Source organism: Lathyrus oleraceus, chromosome 4 (assembly GCF_024323335.1).
Source record: "Lathyrus oleraceus cultivar Zhongwan6 chromosome 4, CAAS_Psat_ZW6_1.0, whole genome shotgun sequence".
NCBI lineage: Eukaryota > Viridiplantae > Streptophyta > Magnoliopsida > Fabales > Fabaceae > Lathyrus > Lathyrus oleraceus.
This window is the reverse complement of record NC_066582.1, coordinates 359,544,753-359,567,196: the sequence shown is the minus strand read 5'-3', so window position 1 is coordinate 359,567,196 and position 22,444 is coordinate 359,544,753.

The window sequence follows — 22,444 nt, the reverse complement described above, 5'->3', positions numbered from 1 at the left end:
AATAGTAACCGGGTTCTAAAAGGATCTCAAATCATCGACCTTTCCTTAAGTCCACTTCAGTGCAACACCAAGTGGTTGACCGAAGCTTCCCTAAAGTCCAATCTCAAAGAGTGTAGTATCGAGTCTCAACCAACCTCAGTCGGAACCGAAGCCAGTTATCTCACTACTTTCTAATGGCTAGGATGAGTCAATTAGGGTTCTAAAGGTCTGGTTAATGCTTTGATGACACCACGCGGAAGCCAAATTTTTCCTCAAGTAAACATGAGGAACATCAGGACATACAAAGTGTCACATCAACCGTAGCCATCATTTTGACCATTCCAGTATACGCCGGATAGCCGCGATGATCTTTTGCTACTTACCTAAGGTACACTAGATCCGGGTGTAGGATCTTTCACTCAAGCGTAAAATACCCAAGCAGATCCTTTAAAAGTAAATCAGACAATTTGAATAAGTGATCTTGTTTTAAGGTAACCTCTCTTTTCTATTTATCCCCAGCAGAGTCGCCAGTTCTGTCATACGGTGAACTGACTTTATGTGTTTTGCTTTGGAAAGCAAATGTCGCGGTTAGCAAGAGTCGCCACCGACTTTTCTTTTATCCAATACGGAAAGGTGGAAAAGAACAGGAAAGACCTTAATTTAGATTTTTGGGTTCGGGAGGTACATTATACAAAGGGAAGGTGTTAGCACCCTTTGTATCCATGGTTATCCATGGGCTCTTAATTGCTGGATCACTTATGTTTGTCTGAAAAAAGTGTTTGAGAAATGTTTAGGAAATGTTTTGAAAAGGAGAATTTAACTTTGTAATGATTCTTGTATGAAAGTATACAAAGTGGTTATCTCGTTTAGTTTTGAAAGTCGTTTAGAGAAATATAACTTGGCAATGATTCTAGTACGAATGTATACCAAGTGGTGATTTTCTAGTATTTGCAAGGTGTGAAAAATGTTTTAGGTTGTGAGCCAGCAATTGAGAGTTATACCTACCCAAGGTCTTTATGGGCATTTCCTATCCTTAGGAGGGTAAAACTATCCTTACTATTGAGAAGTAAGTAGTTTTATCCTTTGGATGTAAAAGGGACATCGTAGGGTCATCGATTGGTCATTGAAGGCAACATTTGTAAGGATACCTTAGCATTCGAAGGGACGATCATCATTAACCGTAGGCTACACCGAAGGGTCATCGAGGGACAAAGGCAACATTCGAGGGACTATGATGATTTAACCGAAGGGTCTTTGCTAAGTGCATCCCCACATTCGCGGGACATGACCATAATACCGTAATATCGTAGGGCAACAAAGAGAGGTCCTAGATCACAAAATCAAAGGCAATATTTTACAGTCAATTAGGTAGTTGTAATCAATTAAGTAATTAGGTCCACATTAAAATCAATTAAGTAATCAAGATGAATCTCCACATTAAAATCAATTAAGTAATCAGGATGAATCTCCGCAAGGGTATCCCACAAATAAAGTAGAATACCTAGCAAGCTAACCTCTTCGGGAGTATGTGAGTCCTTACAACATTCAACAAACAAGTCAGAATACCAAATCAGGGTGCAATCGAGGATTACATCGCAAAAGAAACACAGCAGTATGAATGTCGGGCAAAATAATGCATGATTAACATAGGATAGATCAGATAAGCATAGGACATAACAACCAAAATATTAGCGACTGTCACGTTCACCTCTGCCTCGCCTAGCGAAGGCTTAGCGAATACTCGCTACATGCTCGCTTAGCGATGTGCTAGCGAGCGGCTGCGGGTTTTGAATTTCAGAACAGTACGATCTCCGCATGCTTCACGCCCTATGGCATCCAGTACAGACATTATATGGTTCAGCATTCAAGATATTCAGGCACACTTAAATTCACATGCAAAACCTCAAATATATTCATGAATTCAATGATAATATCACATGCAAATTAAGAACATAAAGCGGTAATAGTAATGCAAACCTGTTTGCAATTGAATTGCAACCTTGAATTGGCAAGTCGGATTGAGTTGGGCGGAGGTAACCTTGATGCAGATGAGTTTCCTTCAGGGTTTCCTTTAGGGTTGCTCTGAATTCTCTGGGTTAGCCTCCAGGGTTTGCTGTCCCTTCTCTCTTGCTCCCGTCTTCCTTCCGTTTTCGTTCCGTTTTCGTTCCCCTTTTTCCTGAATGAAGCTCTGCTATTTATAATGCTCTTTTTGTGACCTAATGGGCTCAGAATGAAGCCCAAAATTTTCTGGTATTCGCAAGCTTCGCTAGGCGAGTGGCATAGCGAAGGGTTCGCTAGGCGAAGGAGTTGCTCGCCTAGCGAGCATGCCAGTTTGGGCCATTTTCTGGATTTGGCCATCTGTGAGCTGGGTCTTTGTTCCTCTAAGGTCAATGCCTTGAGTAATGAGTTGGAGTGCCTTGAAAAATGTCTTGCAAAATTAACGGGCAAATTTTGGGGTATGACAGTCTCCAACATGCATTAATACCAAAAGTCTATTGCCCGACCTCAAATAGTTGTGACTTCTACATAAGTCCAATTACGATTGCTTAACATAGCGCTAAATTTGTGACACAAAAGGCATAAGCATTCTAGTTAGTGAGATTGTAAGTCTCCCCTCTTTCATGATATTGTATGGAAACTTGGCCTTCTTTCCTTCCTTTGGAAGATGTTTTGGTTCAAGGATCTATGCTTGTGATAAGTGGTTTGAGTGTTCTCCAAAGAATGTCCTGAAATGAAAAAGCAAAAGCTAAACAAAACTAACCTCTAACTTACTAACTATTAACTTTTAATTCTAAGTTTTTACTTTAATGCAATTTACTTTTAGCACTCTATTTCATTTGCCATTGTACATATCATTCTAATTGTTTATGTTAATGCAATTTTCACTTTGTCCATTTGGACCATATTGTGTGATATATTTTGTTTGTGTATACTTTGTTTGATCTTGGACTGTTGGTTTGATCTTGGACAAATGGACTTAGAATTTAGGCAACCTCCTTTGGTAATGGACTTGGTCAATGCCAATTTGTTAAAGAATCAAATGCTTGCAATTTAAACTTCATATAATACATCATTCAAGACCCCTCTGGATTCAACTGTAACTTGATCATGGTGTAGCTGTTATATTGAACCTGTGACTTGTGGAATTCATCTATTACATGGGCTATTTTGAAGAAGAGCATAAAGTGGATAAGTTTGGATGAGGGCATCAGTATTTTATGCCTTTCTCTTCAAGATGTTATAATTGTGCATTTATGTGTTGCTTGATTCTAAAAGTCCAAGGGAATTCTGGGTTTCTATTGACATACTTGTCTATTGGATTGCTACCCATTTGGTCAAATCTTTTCAACTCTAAACTTTTAATTTTTGTGCATAGGGTAGTCTCTTCATCTTCTTTCCATTTCTTTAATTTCAAAATCTCTCCCTCCATTTTCAAAATCTTCTTTGTGTGAACTACTTTTGTTTTGAACTTTGACCACTCTTGCAAAAAGATAGACACTTTGGCCTTATGCCATTGCATTTTCAAACTCATTTTCTTAAAATCAATCTTGTAAATAAACTTAACTATACTTGACTTAAACTTTGAAAAAGCCAAAAAGAACTAACTCATTCAAACCATTTTAGGCCTTTGTGCCTTTCAAACTTAAATTTTGCTAAAATCAACACTCATTTTGAAATTTATAGCACGAACTACGAGGTTTTGATCCCTCATTTTTATGTTGGTATGTAGGCACAAGACCGAAGGTCTTGTCAAACACACAAAAAATATAATTAATGAATTCTTTTCTCATCCCCCCATTCTATTTGTTTGAAAACATCACTTTATACCAAGTACATATGTATACAAAAAGGGCTCCATAGGAGTACCTATGACACTTTGGGTGCTAACACCTTCCCTTTGTGTAACCAACCCCTTTACCTGTGATCTCTGACTTTTATTAGTTTTTATTTGAAAAGTTCTTATTTTTTGGGTTTTGTTCGTACTTTTTCCCTTTTCCCTTGGAAACAATAAAAGGATGATGGAGACTCTTGTTAATTGATCTCTAGCTTGCCAATAGCTTGATGATCATTAATTTCCCGCTACAAAAATTAAGTGGCGACTCTGCTGGGGAGTAGTCTCCAGTGGGTTTAGCCTACTTTTTGTGTGAATATATTTGTATATATGTGATGTTTGCATATATGTATGTGTGATATCATCTGCTTGTTGTGCTTGGTGATCTCTGAGTGGTGAGATAAGTTCTAACCCGAACTTGAGTGCAATTAAGATAGGAGGATGGTATAGTCATGTTCGACTTGTGTGGAGTAGTCCTTAACAAGTTGGCTTGAGATCCATCTGCTCAGTGGAGACTCCTTTGGATTTGGAAATGTCACACAAGTATTTATGGTTAGGCATTACTATTTCTAATTGGGTCCGAGAAGCTGAGGACCTTAGAACATGTAACCCATCTTGGCCTATTTAGGACGTAGTGTGGAAACTGTTCAAGTGTAGACTTGATAACAGTTGTTACGCGATACTACACTCAGACGAGTTTTTCTTGAGAATATTATGGGTTGATGAGTCAGTCATCTTAACCTGTAATATTCGGTAGATGGAATTAAGACTCTGGGAACTTTTTAGAACATGATCTACACGTTTTTATCCTTAGTTCACTCCTTTAGGATGGTTCTTACCCAGACTTCATGCTCGTGACTTGCAACAAACCCTTGATTCTTGGTTAATCCAATCAAGTCTTGTCAATATCAATGGAACTTGGGTGTTGATAAGGTTTAAACCATAATCCACCAAAATGAATGATTGATCCTGACAATGACTTGATTCATCCCTTGACCTTTGGTTGCCTTGTGTGTGATCCTTTATTTTTTATTGTTGCATTCATGCATTCATGCGTATCATAACATTCATTACACAAAAATTTCAAGGAACTAAGGTGTCATTTGCAAATATTTTCAGACCATGGATTGTGGACGAAGGAACACTAAGAAGTACAGTTTCAGATGTCCCGACTTGAAAGAGTTAAGGAAGCTAGCATCTTTTGTATTAGATCCCTTGGACTTCAAACAACGTCATAGGAAGCTTATGTCCATCTTGTCTGCTAATGTGGTTGAAGGACTTTTGAGTGTGTTAGTGCAGTTCTATGATCCTCTCTACCATTGTTTCACTTTCCTAGATTTTTAGCTTGTGCCTACATTGGAGGAGTATTCTCATCTTTTGGGGATACTTGTTTCTAGTAGAGTATCTTTTAGTGGATTGAAGGAGATTCCCCGATATAGTATTATTGCTGAAGCTCTTCACTTGAAGAAGTTTGAGATAGAGGCTCATTGGGTAAAGAAAGGAGGGTTATTTGGGTTGCCATCTGTTTTCCTCATCAAGGAAGCTACCACTTTTGCTCAAGCTGGTAGTCTGGACGCTTTTGAAGCTATCTTTGTGTTGCTTCTCTATGGATTAGATTTGTTCACTAACAATGATGGTTTTGTTGATGTTAACGCCATTAGACTTTTCTTGATTGGGAATCATGTGCCTACGTTGTTGGGTGATATGTATTTCTCTTTGCATCTAAGGAATTCTAAAGGTGGTGGAACGATTGTCTGTTGCACTCCTCTTCTGCATAAGTGGTTTATTTCGCACTTACCACAGACACCTGCTTTTGTGGAGAACAAACAATGTCTACGGTGGTCTTAGGGACTTATGTCTCTCACTAATGATGATATAGTTTGGTATGATCCGTCTTTAAGCATTCTGGAGATTATTGATAGTTGTGGTGAATTCTCTAATGTGCCTCTCATTGGTACACAAGGAGGAATTAACTACAACCCTACTTTGGCTCGTCGTCAACTTGGGTTCCCCTTGAGAGACAAACCTAATAACATGTTGTTAGAAGGTCTTTTCTATCAAGAGGGTAAAGATCCCCAACATTTGAAGTAGAAGATTGTGCATGCTTGGCATAATATGCATAAGAAGGGAAGATCCGAGCTTGGTCCGTGCAATTGTGTAACTTTAGAAGCTTACACTCTTTGGGTGAAGAAGAAAGCTATGGAGTTGAAGATGCCTTATCCTTGTGAAAGACCTATGTCTATGGTTGTGGTTGAGCCATTAACTCTCCCTAACCAAGATGTAGAGGAGTTGGAAGACGCGCTCATCAAGATGAAGCAATAGAAGGACATGTGGGAAGAGCATTTCCGTGCTTTGAGCAAGAAGCATGAAGAGTTGCAGTTGGAGTCTAAGGACAAAGATGCACTGATCGAGCTACTTGAAGACCGTGTGATGAAGAGACAAAGAGAGCCAGAGGTTTCATCTTCTAGCATGCCTTAGCCTTCAGTTTCTTGGAAGAAGATTGTTGACCAGCTTGTCCTCGAGAAGACTCAGATGAAGGGATCCGTTGCATTCGAAGGAAGTATGCGCCTACCGCCAGATCGTCTGACACTGTTGTTAGGGATCCTTAGGACGACTAGTCTCCTCTTTTCTTGTATCTTTTTATTTTGGTTTGTAAAATTATACTCAGTGTAATCCTTCCAATTTATATAAATAAAAAGAGATTTTTGGTCATATCAAATTGTTGCAATTACCATTTAAATATTATATATTTGCAAATGATATAGTAAGTTCCTTGGAAATAAAAATAATCAAGCATTGCATTTCATGCATCATTTGCATAAGCAGGTTTTTGCCAGGTGTCTGATTGGTGTTCTTCTGTGCTTTAGCCAAGCTAACTCACTAGTACAACACCAGGGCCAATCATCTGAGAATTATGGAACACCTTGAGCAAGAGAACAGAGAGCTGAAAGACGAGATCGCCCGACTGAACTGCCATGATGGAGTCAGTCCTTGCTGCTCAAAGCCAAGCTTCTCCAACACCTGCAACTCCTCCCGCGAGGACTGTTATATCAGAAGTGGTTACCTCTACCGTGCCTGTTGCTGCTGCTCACTTTGCACCGAACTTGCCTGCCATATTCCCGTGGGGAATGGCGCCCAATTTTTTGCCTGAAGGCTTTGCGCCTACCTTTGCTTCCATGCCGGCATCTAGCCCGATCATGTCCGTGCCACCTCTAGTTGTGCACACTTTGCCTCGCGTAGAGGATACCATCTATCATTCTGAGCCGTCTGAGGGTCCGGATGTCTATGAGAAGATGGATGAAATGAAAGACCAATTTCTTGAGCTGCACAAGGAATTGAAAACGCTGAGAGGTAAAGATCTGTTTGGGAAGAGTGCTGCTGAATTGTGCTTGGTACCCAATGTCAAAATCCCGGTGAAATTCAAAGTGTCTGACTTTGAAAAATATAAGGGGAACTCTTGTCTACTCAGTCATCTTGTGATGTATGCCCACAAGATGTCAACTCAGACAGATAATGACCAATTGCTTATTCACTACTTCTAGGATAGCCTGACTGGTGCTGCACTCCATTGGTATATGGGGTTGGATAGTGCAAGCATCCACACTTTCAATGATTTAGGAGTGGCTTTTGTGAAGCAATACAAATACAATGTGGATATGGCGCCGGACAGAGACCAACTGAGGTCTATGTCTCAAAAAGATAAAGAGACATTCAAGGAGTATGCGCATCGATGGAGGGAGTTGGATGCCTAGATCACTCCTCCTTTGGAGGAGAAAGAGATGACAAAAATCTTCTTGAAAACCCTGAGTTCATTTTATTATGAATGCATGATCGCCAGTGCCCCCAGTGATTTTACCGAAATGGTAAATATGGGGATAAGACTTGAAGAAGGGGTCCGTGAAGGACGTTTGTCAAAAGATGAGGCGTCAACGAGCAAGAGGTATGGTAGTAATTTTGGTAAGAAGAAGGAAAATGAAACAAATGCAATTTCTAGTGGGAGGCAGAGGAGGCCTCAGATCAAAAGAAATCGACCATCCTGTCAACATCATCATCATCAAGTGTCATCAGTAATTCCGGTATTTTCTAATCAGCAAACAACACCAATTCAACAACAACAACAACAACATCAACGTCAACAACAACAACCGCAACAAAGAACAAACACCTACAACAACAACAATAACAACAACAATCATCATCAACAGAATTTTGAGAGGAAAAAGGTCTCTTTCGACCCGATCCTATGTCATATGCAGAATTGTATCCATCTCTAGTCCTCAAAAACATGATCCAACCGAGGAACCCACTGCAGATCCCAAAACCACTTCCTTGGTGGTATAAACCTGAGCTTCGTTGTGCTTTTCATCAGGGTGCACCTGGGCTTGATATTAAAAACTGTTATCCGTTGAAGTATGAGATGCAAAAGCTTATGAAGAGTGGTATGGTGTCCTTTGAGGACCGCACGCCAAATGTGAAAGTTAACCCTTTTCCGGCTCATGGGAACTCTTGAGTGAATATGGTGGACGACTGTCCTAGTGAATTCAAAGTTTTTAATGTCCAGTTTATCCGAAGACCTTTGGTACAATTGCATAAAGATATTTGTTGGTGAGTGACTGTGAACATGACCATGATGGTTGTGTTGTGTGTAGTGTGAACCCAAGAGGGTGTGGTGTAGTGAAAAGGGACATCCATCATCTGATGAATGAAGGCATGAACCAGATTGTTCAATCCCGTCATGTAGATCACTATGTTAATGTCATAGTGCCCGTTTTCAAGCAGCAAGAGCGGTTGGTAATTCAGTATGATAGTAGCAACAAAACCAACGTCAGTCAAAGATCAGTATCGCCCTTGGTGATACGGTTAGCGGGCCCAGTCCCGTATTCATCTGATAAGGCTATACCGTACCAATACAATGCTACAATGATAGAGAATGGTCAAGAGATCCTGTTGCTTACGACCAGTTCAGTGGTGAGCATTTCTGATGTGATGAAGGTGACACGCGGTGGTCGAGTATTTGGACCGGTGTTCCCGAAAAATAAAGAAGAAACAAGTATTGGTAAGAAGGTGGAGGTGCCTAATGTAGATCCGGTTGGTTGCTCAAAAGATAAGTCTGGTGAATCTAGCAACTTGAAAACCAACGATGATGACGAGGTACTCCGATTGATTAAAAGGAGTGAATTTAATGTGGTTGAGCAGTTACTCCAGACTCCCTCAAAGATTTCCGTGCTGTCTCTGCTTTTGAATTCCGAAGCGCACAGAGAAGCACTCTAGAGAGTTCTTGAACATGAATATTTGGAGCACAATGTTACAGTGGATCAATTTGATCATATTGCGGCTAACATCACTTCATGCAATAATTTGAGCTTTTGCGATGAAGAACTCCCTGATGAGGGAAGAAATCATAACCTGGCCTTGCATATTTCGATGAATTGCAAGGAAGATGCTTTGCGAAATGTGCTTTTTGACACCGGGTCATCACTCAATGTGCTTCCGAAGTCAACTTGGTCAAAGCTATCTTACCAAGGAGCTCCCATGAGATATAGTGGGGTAATTGTCAAAGCCTTTTACGGCTCGCGCAAGACGGTAATTGGTGAAGTGGATCTTCCGGTGACGATAGGTCCAAGTGATTTTCAAATTACTTTTCAAGTAATGGATATCCACCCGGCCTACAACTGTTTATTGGGAAGGCCATGGATTCATGAGGCAAGGGATGTTACCTCCACTCTGCACCAGAAGCTCAAATTTGTCAAGAATGGCAAGCTAGTGATAATGGGAGGAGAGAAAACACTATTGGTTAGACATCTGTCATCTTTCTCGTATGTGGAAGCTGAGGATGAGGTTGGAACTCCATTCCAAGCCTTATCTATTCCTGCTGAGAAGAGGGTTGGGGCACTTATGTCCTCGCTGAGAGATGCTCAGAAGATTGTTGAAGAAGGTCCTGTTGATCAGTGGGGGCGCATGGTAGAAGTCTCTGACAACAGAGGAAGAACTGGTCTGGGGTTCCAGAGAGGCTCATCAACTGTTAGATCTGAAGATGTGCAACTTAGCTTCCATAGAGGAGGGTTCATTCATGGCAATGAACAACACTTAGCTGTTGTGCTAGAGGATAGCGAAGAGGAAGACTGCACCAACTTTGTAACGCATGGAACGACATGCAACAATTGGATTGCTGTTCATATTCCTGTTATTTTGCATTGATCTAAGTAATTGCTTTTATATTTTAAAATCCTTCTCCTATGCCTAAGGGAGAAGTGAACATTGTTTGGGCATTTTAAATTGATCATCAATAAAATTAATTCTATTCATCCACATCTTTGATGTTTATTTGTACTTTTTGCTTTATTCTGAAAATGGTAATCACAAAAAACATAAATCAGCAATATAATTGTCCATCTGCATGATATTTGGTCACAAATTCACTTCTCTAAAATCAAAATATCAAATCATTATGCAGGTTGGTTCCTAACCCAATTGAATACAATGATCCTTTTCCTTCTCCAAATTTTGAATTCATTGTGTTTGAAGCCAAGGAGGAAAGTGATGTAGAAGTGAGTGATGAATTGTCTCGTCTTCGTGAGCAAGATGAAAAGGTTATTCAGCCGTTTGAAGAACAAATTGAAGTAGTCAACTTGGGTTCCGAGGATGATGTGAATGAAGTCAAATTTGGGTCTCGACTATTTCCAGATGCTAAGAAGGGGTTGATTGATCTTTTTCGAGAGTATTCAGATGTGTTTTCTTGGTCCTATCAAGACATGCCTGAGTTGGATTCTGATATTGAGGAGCATAGATTGTCGTTGAAGCCAGAATGCCCGCCAGTCAAGCAGAAATTGAGAAGAACGCATCCTGATATGGCTGTAAAAATCAAAGAGGAAGTGCAAAAGAAGATTGATGTCGGTTTCCTTGTGACTGCTGAGTATCCGTAATGGGTGGCCAATATTGTGTCTGTGCCAAAGAAAGATGGAAAAGTCTGCATGTGTGTTGACTATCGAGATTTGAATAAAGCCAGTCCGAAAGATGATTTCCCTCTGCCACACATTGATATGTTGGTAGACAATACTGCTAAGTTCAAAGTCTTTTCGTTCATGGACGAATTTACCGGATATAATCAAATTAAGATGGCACCTGAAGATATGGAGAAGACCATATTCATTACACCCTGGGGAACATTCTGTTATAGAGTGATGCCTTTCGGTTTAAAGAATGCTGGTGCAACCTACCAGAGAGCAATGACTAGTCTTTTTCATGATATGATGCATAAAGAGATTGAAGTTTATGTCGATGACATGATTGCTAAATCAATTGATGAAGAGGAACATGTTAAGCCTTTGTTAAACCTATTCCAGCGTTTGAGGAAGTATAAACTCCGCTTGAATCCCAATAAGTGTACTTTTGGTGTTCGTTCTGGTAAGTTGTTGGGCTTTATTGTCAGCGAGAAGGGTATTGAAGTTGATCCTGCCAAGGTCAAAGTAATACAAGAGATGCCTGCCCCCAAAACTGAGAAGCAAGTCAGAGGTTTTCTCGGCCGCTTGAATTATATTTCCAGATTCATTTCCCACATGACTGCCACATGTGCGCCTATATTCAAGCTTCTTCGGAAAGATCCATCTTGTGATTGGACCGAAGATTGCCAAAAAGCATTTGACAGTATTAAGGAATATCTGCTTGAACCTCCAATTTTGTCTCCACCTATTGAAGGAAGGCCATTGATCATGTATTTGACTGTGCTCGAAGATAGTATGGGTTGTGTTCTTGGTCAGCAAGATGAGACTGGGAAGAAAGAATTTGCAATCTACTACCTAAGTAAGAAGTTCACCGACTCTGAGACTCGGTATTCTATGCTTGAGAAGACTTGTTTTGCAATGGCTTGGGTTGCTAAGCGTCTGTGTCAGTATATGTTGAATCATACCACTTGGTTGATATCCAAAACGGATCCAGTCAAGTATATATTTGAGAAGCCTGCTTTAACTGGGAGAATCGCCCGTTGGCAGATGTTGTTATCAGAGTATGATATTGAATACCAATCTCAGAAAGCGATCAAAGGAAGTATCTTGGCTGACCATTTGGCTCACCAACCAATTGAAGATTATCAGTCAGTGCAGTATGACTTTCCTGATGAAGAGATTTTGTACTTGAAAATGAAAGATTGTGATGAACCATTGCTTGAAGAAGGGCCAAAACCGGGTTCCTGTTGGGGCATGGTATTTGATGGAGTTGTTAATCAATATGGAAATAGCATTGGGGCAGTGATTATTACTCTTCAAGGTCCGCATCTACCATTTACAGCTAGATTGACTTTCAAATGTATAAACAACATGGAAGAATATGAAGCTTTTATTATGGGGCTTGAAGAGGCCATGAATCTCAGAATCAAGTATTTGGATCTCTTCTGTGATTCGGCTTTGGTTGTGAATCAGATCAAAGGAGAATCGGAGACAAATCAACCCGGTTTAATAACATATAGAGATTATGCGAGGAGGATTCTAACTTTCTTTACAAGTGTTGAGTTTCATCATATCCCTCGAGATGAGAACCGGATGGCAGATGCTCTTGCAACGTTGGCATCAATGATTGTGGTGAAATATTGGAATGAAGTTCCCAATTTATCTATGACGCGTCTTGATAGGCCAGCTCATGTGTTTGTTGTTGAAGAGATCAAAGATGAGAAGCTGTGGTATTACGACATCAAATGTTTCCTCCAAAGTCAGATTTACCTGCCTGGGGCATCTTTGAAAGATAAGAAGACTTTGAGAAGATTAGTCGGTAATTTCTACTTGAATGGTGATATATTGTACAAGAGAAACTTTGACATGGTTTTCCTTAGATGCGTGGATAGACACAAAGCAGACATGTTGACGATCGAAGTGCATGAAGGTTCCTTTGGTACTCATTGTAATGGACATGAAATGGCGAAGAAGATGTTGTGAGCAGGTTACTACTGGCTGACGATGGAATCTAACTTTTGCAAATTTGTGAAGAAATGCCACAAATGTCAAATTTATGCTGATAAGATTCATGTTCCTCTGACACTTTTGAATGTTATCTCTTCCCCATGGCCCTTCTCCATGTGGTGGATTGATATGATTGGGATGATTGAGCCCAAAGCTTCGAATGGACATCATTTCATTTTGGTGGCAATTGACTACTTCACAAAATGGGTTGAAGCGGCATCGTATGCGAATGTAACCAAGCAAGTTGTTGTAAGGTTTATCAAGAATCAGATTATATGCTGTTATGGTGTGCCGAGTAAGATCATTACTAACAATGGATCGAACTTGAATAACAATATGGTGGAATCTCTTTGCAAAGACTTCAAGATTTCACATCATAATTCTTCTCCCTACAGACCTAAGATGAATGGGGCTGTTGAAGCTGCAAACAATAACATTAAGAAGATTATTCAGAAGATGGTTGTCACGTATAAGGATTGACACGAGATGCTCCCATTTGCTTTGCATGGGTATCGTACATCCATCCGCACTTCAACAGGGGAAACCCCTTTCTCTCTTGTATATGGTATGGAAGCAGTGCTCCCCGTAGAGGTTAAGATTCCTTCATTATGTATGCTCATGGAAGCCAAGTTGACTGAAGCTGAATGGTGTCAGACCAGGTTTGACCAGTTGAATTTGATTGAAGAGAAGAGATTGACTGCCATGTGTCATGGTCAGTTATATCAGCAAAGGATGAAGAAAGATTTTGATAAGAAGGTTAAACCTCGAGTGTTCAGAGAAGGTGACCTTGTGCTCAAGAAGATTTTGACGTTCAAGCCAAATTCCAGAGGAAAATGGACTCCCAATTATGAAGGCCCATATGTTGTTAAGAGAGCCTTTTCAGGTGGTGCATTGATTCTTACAACTATGGATGGTGAAGAGTTCACTTGTCCTGTGAACGCAGATGCAGTCAAGAAATACTTCTCCTAAAAAAGAAAAGAACAGCTCGCTAAGTTGAAAACCCGAAAGGGCGGCTTAGGCAAAAATGAGCGTCTCGGTGGGTTGAAAACTCGAAAGGGCGATCCAGGCAAAAATTAGAGACATAAAAAAGGAAAAAAAATCCCGATAAGTTAAGTACCCCACCTTGGGGAAACTTATGCTAAAATTAGGGATTATGGCAAGTAACTGCATTCTGCTGATCTTCAGTGATGTTGAAGACTTGTTTGAGCATAAGGGTTGACATTAGTTCGTCTCCAGCAGCGGGCAAGAACATAATGGATATCAAGATTTGGTAGAGGGATTAAGGATCATTTGTATTCAATGTAACCCTTTTCCATGTAAATTACCATTTTCAACTTTGTAAAATCTATGGAGTCTTGTCATTTACAGACTACCATTCTATTAAATAAAGTTAAGCTTTTGTCTAATTGTTTCTACTCTTATTTTACTTCAGCCAATAGTGTTAAATTTTATTATGATCATTTTGAAATTAAGCTTTTAAATCAAAATCAAGTTTTCTTTAATATATAAAAGCAAGAATTTTTCCAGAGTAAGTAAAAAGAATATCAACATCATTTCAATGGATAACAAGTCCTTAAGTGTGAAGCATCTGAGGTTCCCCAAGTAGTTGACTCTTCGGGTATCCCTAGACCTAAATGTTGATTTAGTTCCTCAGCGGAGTGTTTGACCCCCGGTGGAGCTTCTTTCTTTATCCCCAGCTGAGTTGGTCGCGGCGTATCCTTGTCCCCAACTAGAGTTTCGACCTTCCCTAGTGGAGTTCGTATTTCCTCAGCAGGAGGATCGTCATCAGAAGATGTTTGATCTTTCCCCAGTAGATCGCTTTGGTGTCCTCACCAATTGCCATTTATCTTTGCTCCTCGGTCAGAGTTTCCTCCTGGTTTCTGAGCAGCATTTGTTGATTATTTTCTCTGTAGGGTTGTCTCCCATTCTTTATGGTGTTGATATAAAATTCCCCACAGATTGGATGTTTTCCTCAGCAGATCTCCTCTGTCCTCAGCTAGGGTTAAGCCCTTGGATGGTGATCTTCACTTTCTCCAACAGTAGTCTCCATATTTTGTGAATTGACCGAGGATTGTACCGGTGGTTCAATTTCTTTGAGGCACCTCTGTATCCTTTGCGATTGTTTTGTCAGCATAATCATCATATATACATATACATTCATATAATTTCATGATTTACATATCCTGCATCTGCATGTTTGATTTATTTGAGATTCTCATTCTCTATTATGACGGTACTTTATCTCCATACCGAATCTGGTGTCAGTCCTCTTTCAATGGTAGAGTGTCAGACACTTAAGTAGAAAGACTTTAACCTTTCTCCGTTTCCCCACTGAGCTTGTTCCTCATGGATGATTGTTATTTCAGTTTCCTCTCCACCAAATTTTCTGGATGGAATTACTCCCCTTGAGTTATGTCCTCATTGGGTTGAGTCTTGATTGACCGTTTTCTTTCTAGCTCTTTCCTAGATAGATGCTTTGGTCCCCTGAGAGTCTATTACCCAATAACTGGTAATATTCTTCTTAGTTTGCAGTTTGTTACTTCTTGCCCAATACCTGACAAAAGTACCTTTTTTCACCCCTCAGTGGAATCCCCAGTGGATCTATTCCCCGAAAAGTATATCCTTGATATGTTCATCTTAACCGGTGACAGATATCTTTTGTTTCCCCACAGGAGGCTATCCTTGATATGTTCACTTTAACCAGTGACTGATATTCTCACTTTTGGCATTCTACCCAGTAAAAAGGTAGTTGTAATCCCTATTTTGTTCCTCGGAGAGTTAGTTCTTGATATGTTCATCTTAGCTGATGACAGGTTTTCTTCTCCTTGTTGGTTTTCTATCCAGTAACCGGTAGTTGTAAATCCTACTTTTTCCTGTGCAGAGTCTATCCTTGATATGTTCACTTCAACCGGTGACAGATATTCTCACATTTGGTATTCTATCCAGTAACTGATAGATGTAATCCCTATTTTTACTTCCCTTTTCAGAGTCTATCCTTGATATGTTCATCTTAACCGGTGACATATTTTCTCTTTGATTGGTTTCCTACCCAGTAATTGATAGTTGTAAATACTGCTTTGTCCACTCGCGGAGTCTATCCTTGATACGTTCATCTTAACCGGTGACGGATTTTCTCTCCGACGGTTTTCTATCCAGTGTTTTGATAGATGTAATTCCTCCCTTTTTGTTCAGTTGGTATATCCTTGATATGTTCATCCTAACCGGTGACGGGTATCCTCCTTAACATCCCCAGGAAAGTCTATCCTTGATATGTTCATCCTAACTAGTGATAGATTTTCTTCCCTGTCGAGTTTATCCTTGATATGTTCATCCTAACCGATGACGGATACTCTCACCCTTGGTCTTCTGCCCAGTAACTAGTAGTTGTAAATCCTATTTTATGCAGTTTTCCGCAATAAGGCTATTCTTACCCAGTAACCGGTAATGAATACTCCCTCCTGGCATTTCCCCAGCGAGTCATCCTTGATATGTTCATCTTAACCGATGACGGATGTTCTCTCTGTCAGATCTTTATTATTTCCTTACCCAGTAACAGGCAGTAGATAATAGATTTCTGCTCCTCCTGTATTGAAATTTTATTTTTCTCCCCAGTTGAGTTGAGTGCACATTTCCTTAGTGAAATCTTTATTCCCCTGCATGATTCGAGTACCTTAGTTTTATCCTGATTTATTTGTATCCCCTGCAGATGTTTGTTTCCCCGGTTGAGTATTTCCATTTTATATGGATCTCCCCGAGTCCCCCTGTAGTTTTAAGTCATAGCCTGGCCTACGCATAACTCCTTTTTATCCCCTCAGAGTCTCTGTCTCCCCAGTGAGTTTTCCTTACGGAATGCATCATGCTCCTGCGGACTTTCAGTCTCTCTGATTTATTTTTCCTTTATGGCAATACTTCCCCACAGATCATTAACTTTTGCATTCATATCATTTTCATCATGAGGTCTCTTAGGGACCAAAATTTGTTTCTATACGTTGTTATTTAAGCTCATTTTACTGAGCCGACATGAAGATTTTAACCTTCTCCTCCTCATTTAGAATGTCCTTAAATAGGGGCAGCTGTAAGACCCCAATTTTGACCCTAATATCCCTCATGCAATTCCATCATAAGCATTAGCATTGGGATCACATCTTGGCATCCTCCTTACCCCTCTTTCATTAGGTTTATTTTGGGAGAGATCACCAAAGAACTTTGTGATTATATCATACTTGTATTTTATCATTTCACTAACTAAAATACCAAAACTATGTCTTTGTATTTGCCTATCTCTCTTGTAGGAAGGGCATGATCTCATTAATTCATCAAGTTCACATCTAGGGTTTGAGACCCTCATCGACAAAGAGAACAACCAAGAATTGATTCAAGAATGGTTATGAGCATCATATATTAATCCCAATGTTCTCTACATGTTATATTGATCAAGTTTGCTTCAAGAGTTTGAGGGTGATTTGCCTTGGAAACCCTAGTTTGACTAGGCATCTTGAGTAACTTCTCCAACAAGCTATCTCACCAATTGATCAAATTTATTAAGGGAAACTTAAAAGTTCAGCATCTTATGCATATATGATCTAGCATGAGCCAATAAAGTCAAGATAATTGGAAGTTAGCAAGTTGGTTGATGGTAGTTGGCCAGATGAATTCATCTGATCAAAACTGGGTCTCCCTGGATCCTATCTCCTACAATTTTCACCATATGAAAATGATTCCAAGAGAAATATTACTTTAAATGACATTCTAAACAACTTTTATGTTAGGACCTAGAGCTATTTTTGCTTGTAAAATCATTTTCTATGTTGAAACATTATAGGTCATTTTGTCTAAACCCTAATTTGAAAGTCAACTTCCCAAGGCCATAACTTGCTCAATTTTTATTAGATGGAAAGTTTCAAAGTTGCATAATCAAATTCAATGTGTCTACTTTAACTTTTATGTTTGGAGTGAGAGATAATTAAACTTTGTTGAGCATGTGATATGAGGCTACATTATAGGTCACTTTTGACCTATACCATTGATCAACTGATTTTTCCAAACTTCAAAAATGCATAACTCTATCATTTCAAATCCAAATGAAATTAAATTGGTGACCATTTTGAATGTATTTGAGAGATATACAACTTTGATGAATACACTTTTCTCATTTGAAGCTCCCATAAAAAGTTAAGCAAGGTGGAATATTGAGACATATGGCTTGACACTTAGAAAAATTTTAATATGTCAAATTTTTCCAAACTTCCACCTCTAATTTCTCCAAGTTCCAAGCTCCAAATGAAAAAGTGTTCAACATAAATGTTGTTCCTCTTGATCTAACCTTTCCAAAGAGCTCAAATTCATTCATTTTGGATGAGAAATGCCTAGGTTGCGCATGGCTTAAACAGGCTGACATCATTTGGCATGGATCAATCTTCAAACATCAATACTCACTTGCCTTGCAACCTAAGCTAACTTCAAAGCATTTGATCTTCAAATATGGACCTTCATTTATCATTTCCTAGGCCTATGCACGCCCATGCAGCACTACATCATCATTTGCCAATTTAGAAAAGTGAAAGTGAGTGTGCAAATATCACATGATTAAGCTATAAATAGAGCTTCAAATGCTCAGAAATGAGAACACCATTGCACCAGCTTTGATCCCCAATTGAAAACCCTTCACTCTCATAGGATAAACCTGATAAATTCATTTGAATTTGAGCTTGAATCTCTACTGTTTTGGAATTCAATTCTCAAGGAATCCATTGCTTCTAAACCTTTCCATTCTCTTCCTGCAAGCAAGTAGAGTAAGTCCAAGCACAAGCCAGATCAAGATCCATCGTGTTCAGACCTCCATTGAAGGTAATTTTTAGAAATTTTAAACTCTTAGATTCTCTTAAATTATTGCTCAATTCCATTGATTCTTTGGTTATCTGAAGTCCTACCAATGTAGGCAAGAAGATTGAGTTGCTTTGAGGTCAAATCGAAGCAACTCAATTCATGTACCTCAAATTTCAATTCCACATATCTCTCAATATATTTGGAATTGGAGTGAATGGAGGTCAAATTCGAGCTCAATACCATTTTTTCTTCAAGATCATGTCCTTGTTTCTTTTTTTGGTGTTGGTTCATGTTGACCAGACCGGTGAGGCTCACTGGGGAAGATGACCGAAGCTCTGGCTCCGACGATGACTTGGCTTGCTTCTGAACCATAGGATCATTGTCTCACGTTTTAATCTTGAGCGTTTGTTTTAATTACCATTGGTACATCGCAGTTGACTAAGGCACATGTGAAACACGCGTTTTGGATCATCAGATCTGCCACCTCAATTAATGAGGGAGATCTAATGGTCCACGTATTTTAGAATTTCTAAAATTTTATTTGAATTTCATTTTCTTTAATAATTCATATTAAATTCTATATTGATCCAAAAAATATGGGACTTTCACCAAAAAAATTCAAATATTTTTCTCTTTCATATTCTAAATTAAAATTATTTTTTGGATCATTATTAATATTTTACATGAATTAATTGTTTTTGCATTTGTTTTTAATTATTTAAAAATATTTTTAAATGTCCAAAAATTATGAAATTTTTCCTCCAGGGTCCTTTGACCTTGTTTGGCCTATGATAAATCTCATGGCCATTTATTTGGTGTTTTGATGAGATTTTAGGAATTGGAATAAACATATTTGATTTTAATGCATTATTTTATTATTTTTAATTGAATAAATGCCATTTAAATTTTGTTGACCATTTGTATTGACTTGTTTGAGTTTGCTTATTGTTGTTGGGCCTTGGCCACGGTTGATTTGACTTTGTCAAGTTAATATCATTGGATTTAGGGGATTGATGGAATGTACATTCCATCTCCCAAAATGAATGAATGATATTAATTTGGTAAAAGTCCTCCTTTGACCAATTTGTGATCTCATTCATCCCCTTCCCACTTCATCTCATTCCTCTTCTTTATTCATTCATTTCCATTTGGCCTATGACATCTCAAAGTCCTAATGCTAGTTGATTGAAAATTTGACATGAGTATGGATGAGATTAGGCCACACCTTTTGCATATTTTTGTGAGTGGTATGTTTCATGAGCATAGTTCATAATACTATGTCTCCAACATGCATTAATACCAAAAGTCTATTGCCCGACCTCAAATAGTTGTGACTTCTACATAAGTCCAATTACGATTGCTTAACATAGTGCTAAATTTGTGACACAAAAGGCATAAGCATTCTAGGTAGTGAGATTGTAAGTCTCCCCTCTTTCATGATATTGTATGGAAACTTGGCCTTCTTTCCTTCCTTTGGAAGATGTTTTGGTTCAAGGTTCCATGCTTGTGATAAGTGGTTTGAGTGTTCTCCAAAGATTGTCTTGAAATGAAAAAGCAAAAGCTAAACAAAACTAACCTCTAACTTACTAACTATTAACTTTATATTCCAAGTTTTTACTTTAATGCTATTTACTTTTAGCACTCTATTTCATTTGCCATTGTACATATCATTCTAATTGTTTATGTAAATGCAATTTTCACTTTGTCCATTTGGACCATATTGTGTGATATATTTTGTTTGTGTATACTTTGTTTGTTTGTGTGGTCTTTGACCATTAATGTACATAATTACAACAAAAACCCTAAAAAACTTTTGAGTGGACTGTTGGTTTGATCTTGGACAAATGGACTTAGACTTTAGGTAACCTCCTTTGCTAATGGACTTGGCCAATGCCAATTTGTTAAATAATCAAGTGCTTGCAATTTAAACTTCATCTGATACATCATTCAAGATCCCTTTGGATTCATCTGCAACTTGATCATGGTGTAGCTATTATATTGAACTTGTGACTTGTGGAATTCATCTGTTACATGGGCTATTTTGAAGAAGATCATGAAGTGGATAAGTTTGGATGAGACCATCTTTATTTGATGACTTGCTCTACAAGATGTTAGAAATGTGCATTTGTGTGTTGCTTGATTTTAAAAGTCCAAGGGAATTCTGGGTTTCTATTGACATACTTGTCTATTGGATTGCTACCCATTTGGTCAGATCTTTTAAACTCTAAACATTTAATTTTTGTGCATAGGGTAGTCTCTTCATCTTCTCCCCATTTATTTAATTTCAAAATCTCTCCCTCCATTTTCAAAATCTTCTTTGTGTGAACTACTTTTGTTCTGAACTTTGACCACTCTTGTAAAAAGATATAAACTTTGGCCTTATGCCTTTGCATTTTCAAACTCATTTTCTTAAAACCAAACTTGTAAATAAACTTAACTATACTTGACTTAAACTTTCTCAAATCCAAAAAGAACTAACTCATTCAAACCATTTTAGGCCTTTGTGCCTTTCAAACTTAAATTTTGTTAAAATCAACACACTCATTTTGAAATTTGTAGCACGAACTACGAGGTTTTTATCCCTCATTTTTATGTTGGTACATAGGCGCAAGACCGAAGGTCTTGTCAAACACAAAAAAATATAATTAATGAATTCTTTTCTCATCCCCCCATTCTATTTGTTTGAAAACATCACTTTATACTAAGTACATATGCACACAAAAAGGGCTCCCTAGGAGTACCTAGGACACTTTGGGTGCTAACACTTTCCCTCTGTGTAACCAACCCCCTTACCTGTGATCTCTGACTTTTATTAGTTTTTATTTGAAAACTTCTTATTTTTTGGGTTTTATTCGTACTTTTTCCCTTTTCCCTTGGAAACAATAAAAGCGCGGTGGCAACTCTTGTTAATTGATCTCTAGCTTGCCAATAGCTCGATGATCACGAATTTCCTGCTACAAACCCCCCTTTAGTACTACTGAGCAGAACATTCTGAAACTCCCACAACGGAAAATAAGTTCTACCCCCCAAATAATCATGGTTGTACCAGATGACGTCTTCAGCATCCAACGACATCAACCTTTGTGGCCACTTCAATGCCCTCACGTTATCAACAAATGGTTTACTCTTTGGTAAGTGGGACATGATCCACTTGTGAAGTAGAGGGATGCAACAATTGTTAGTTCCACCCTTCTTAATGTTTCTCCAATGGAAAGAGAAGAAAACACCAGCTAATAGTGTAGGAACTAGGTTATGGGAGATGAAGATAGTGATGACGGTCTTGTCAATGAAACCTTCAACACTCGGGAATAAAACCAGACCATAGATGAGTAATGGAAATATGGCATAGAAGGCGTCCCAAGTCCCACTATTGGCAAACACAATGGCTTTCTCGAACAAGAACTTAGACGAAAGGCCCTGGGTATTACCTTTGATCCGGAGACTGGACTCAATCAAATCATTCTTTATGTGCAACGCTTGTGCTATCTCGGAAGAATATGGGAAGTTATCTTCAATCATGTAAGGCACTTAGTTCTTGACCAGCAACTGAAGCAAGTAAGCAAACTTTTCTAGCGTGGGAGCTAGAAGAAAGTCCTGGAATGTGAAACAGTGTAATGTAGGGTCGTAGAACTGTGCAAACATGAATATCAATCATACGTCTTCTCTAGTAGCTAGGACTCTCATCAGGTTACCATAGGATTTATTAAAGGCTACTCTGTAATCTTCAACCATAAATTCATTGATCTTTCTCAATTCATCAGACTTGGAGTCTCTTAACTTGTACTGATACATGCTTCTTCTGTCTGTCTTTTCCATATGCAAAAGGACTTGGCCAATGCCAACTTTTCTGAAACCAAGT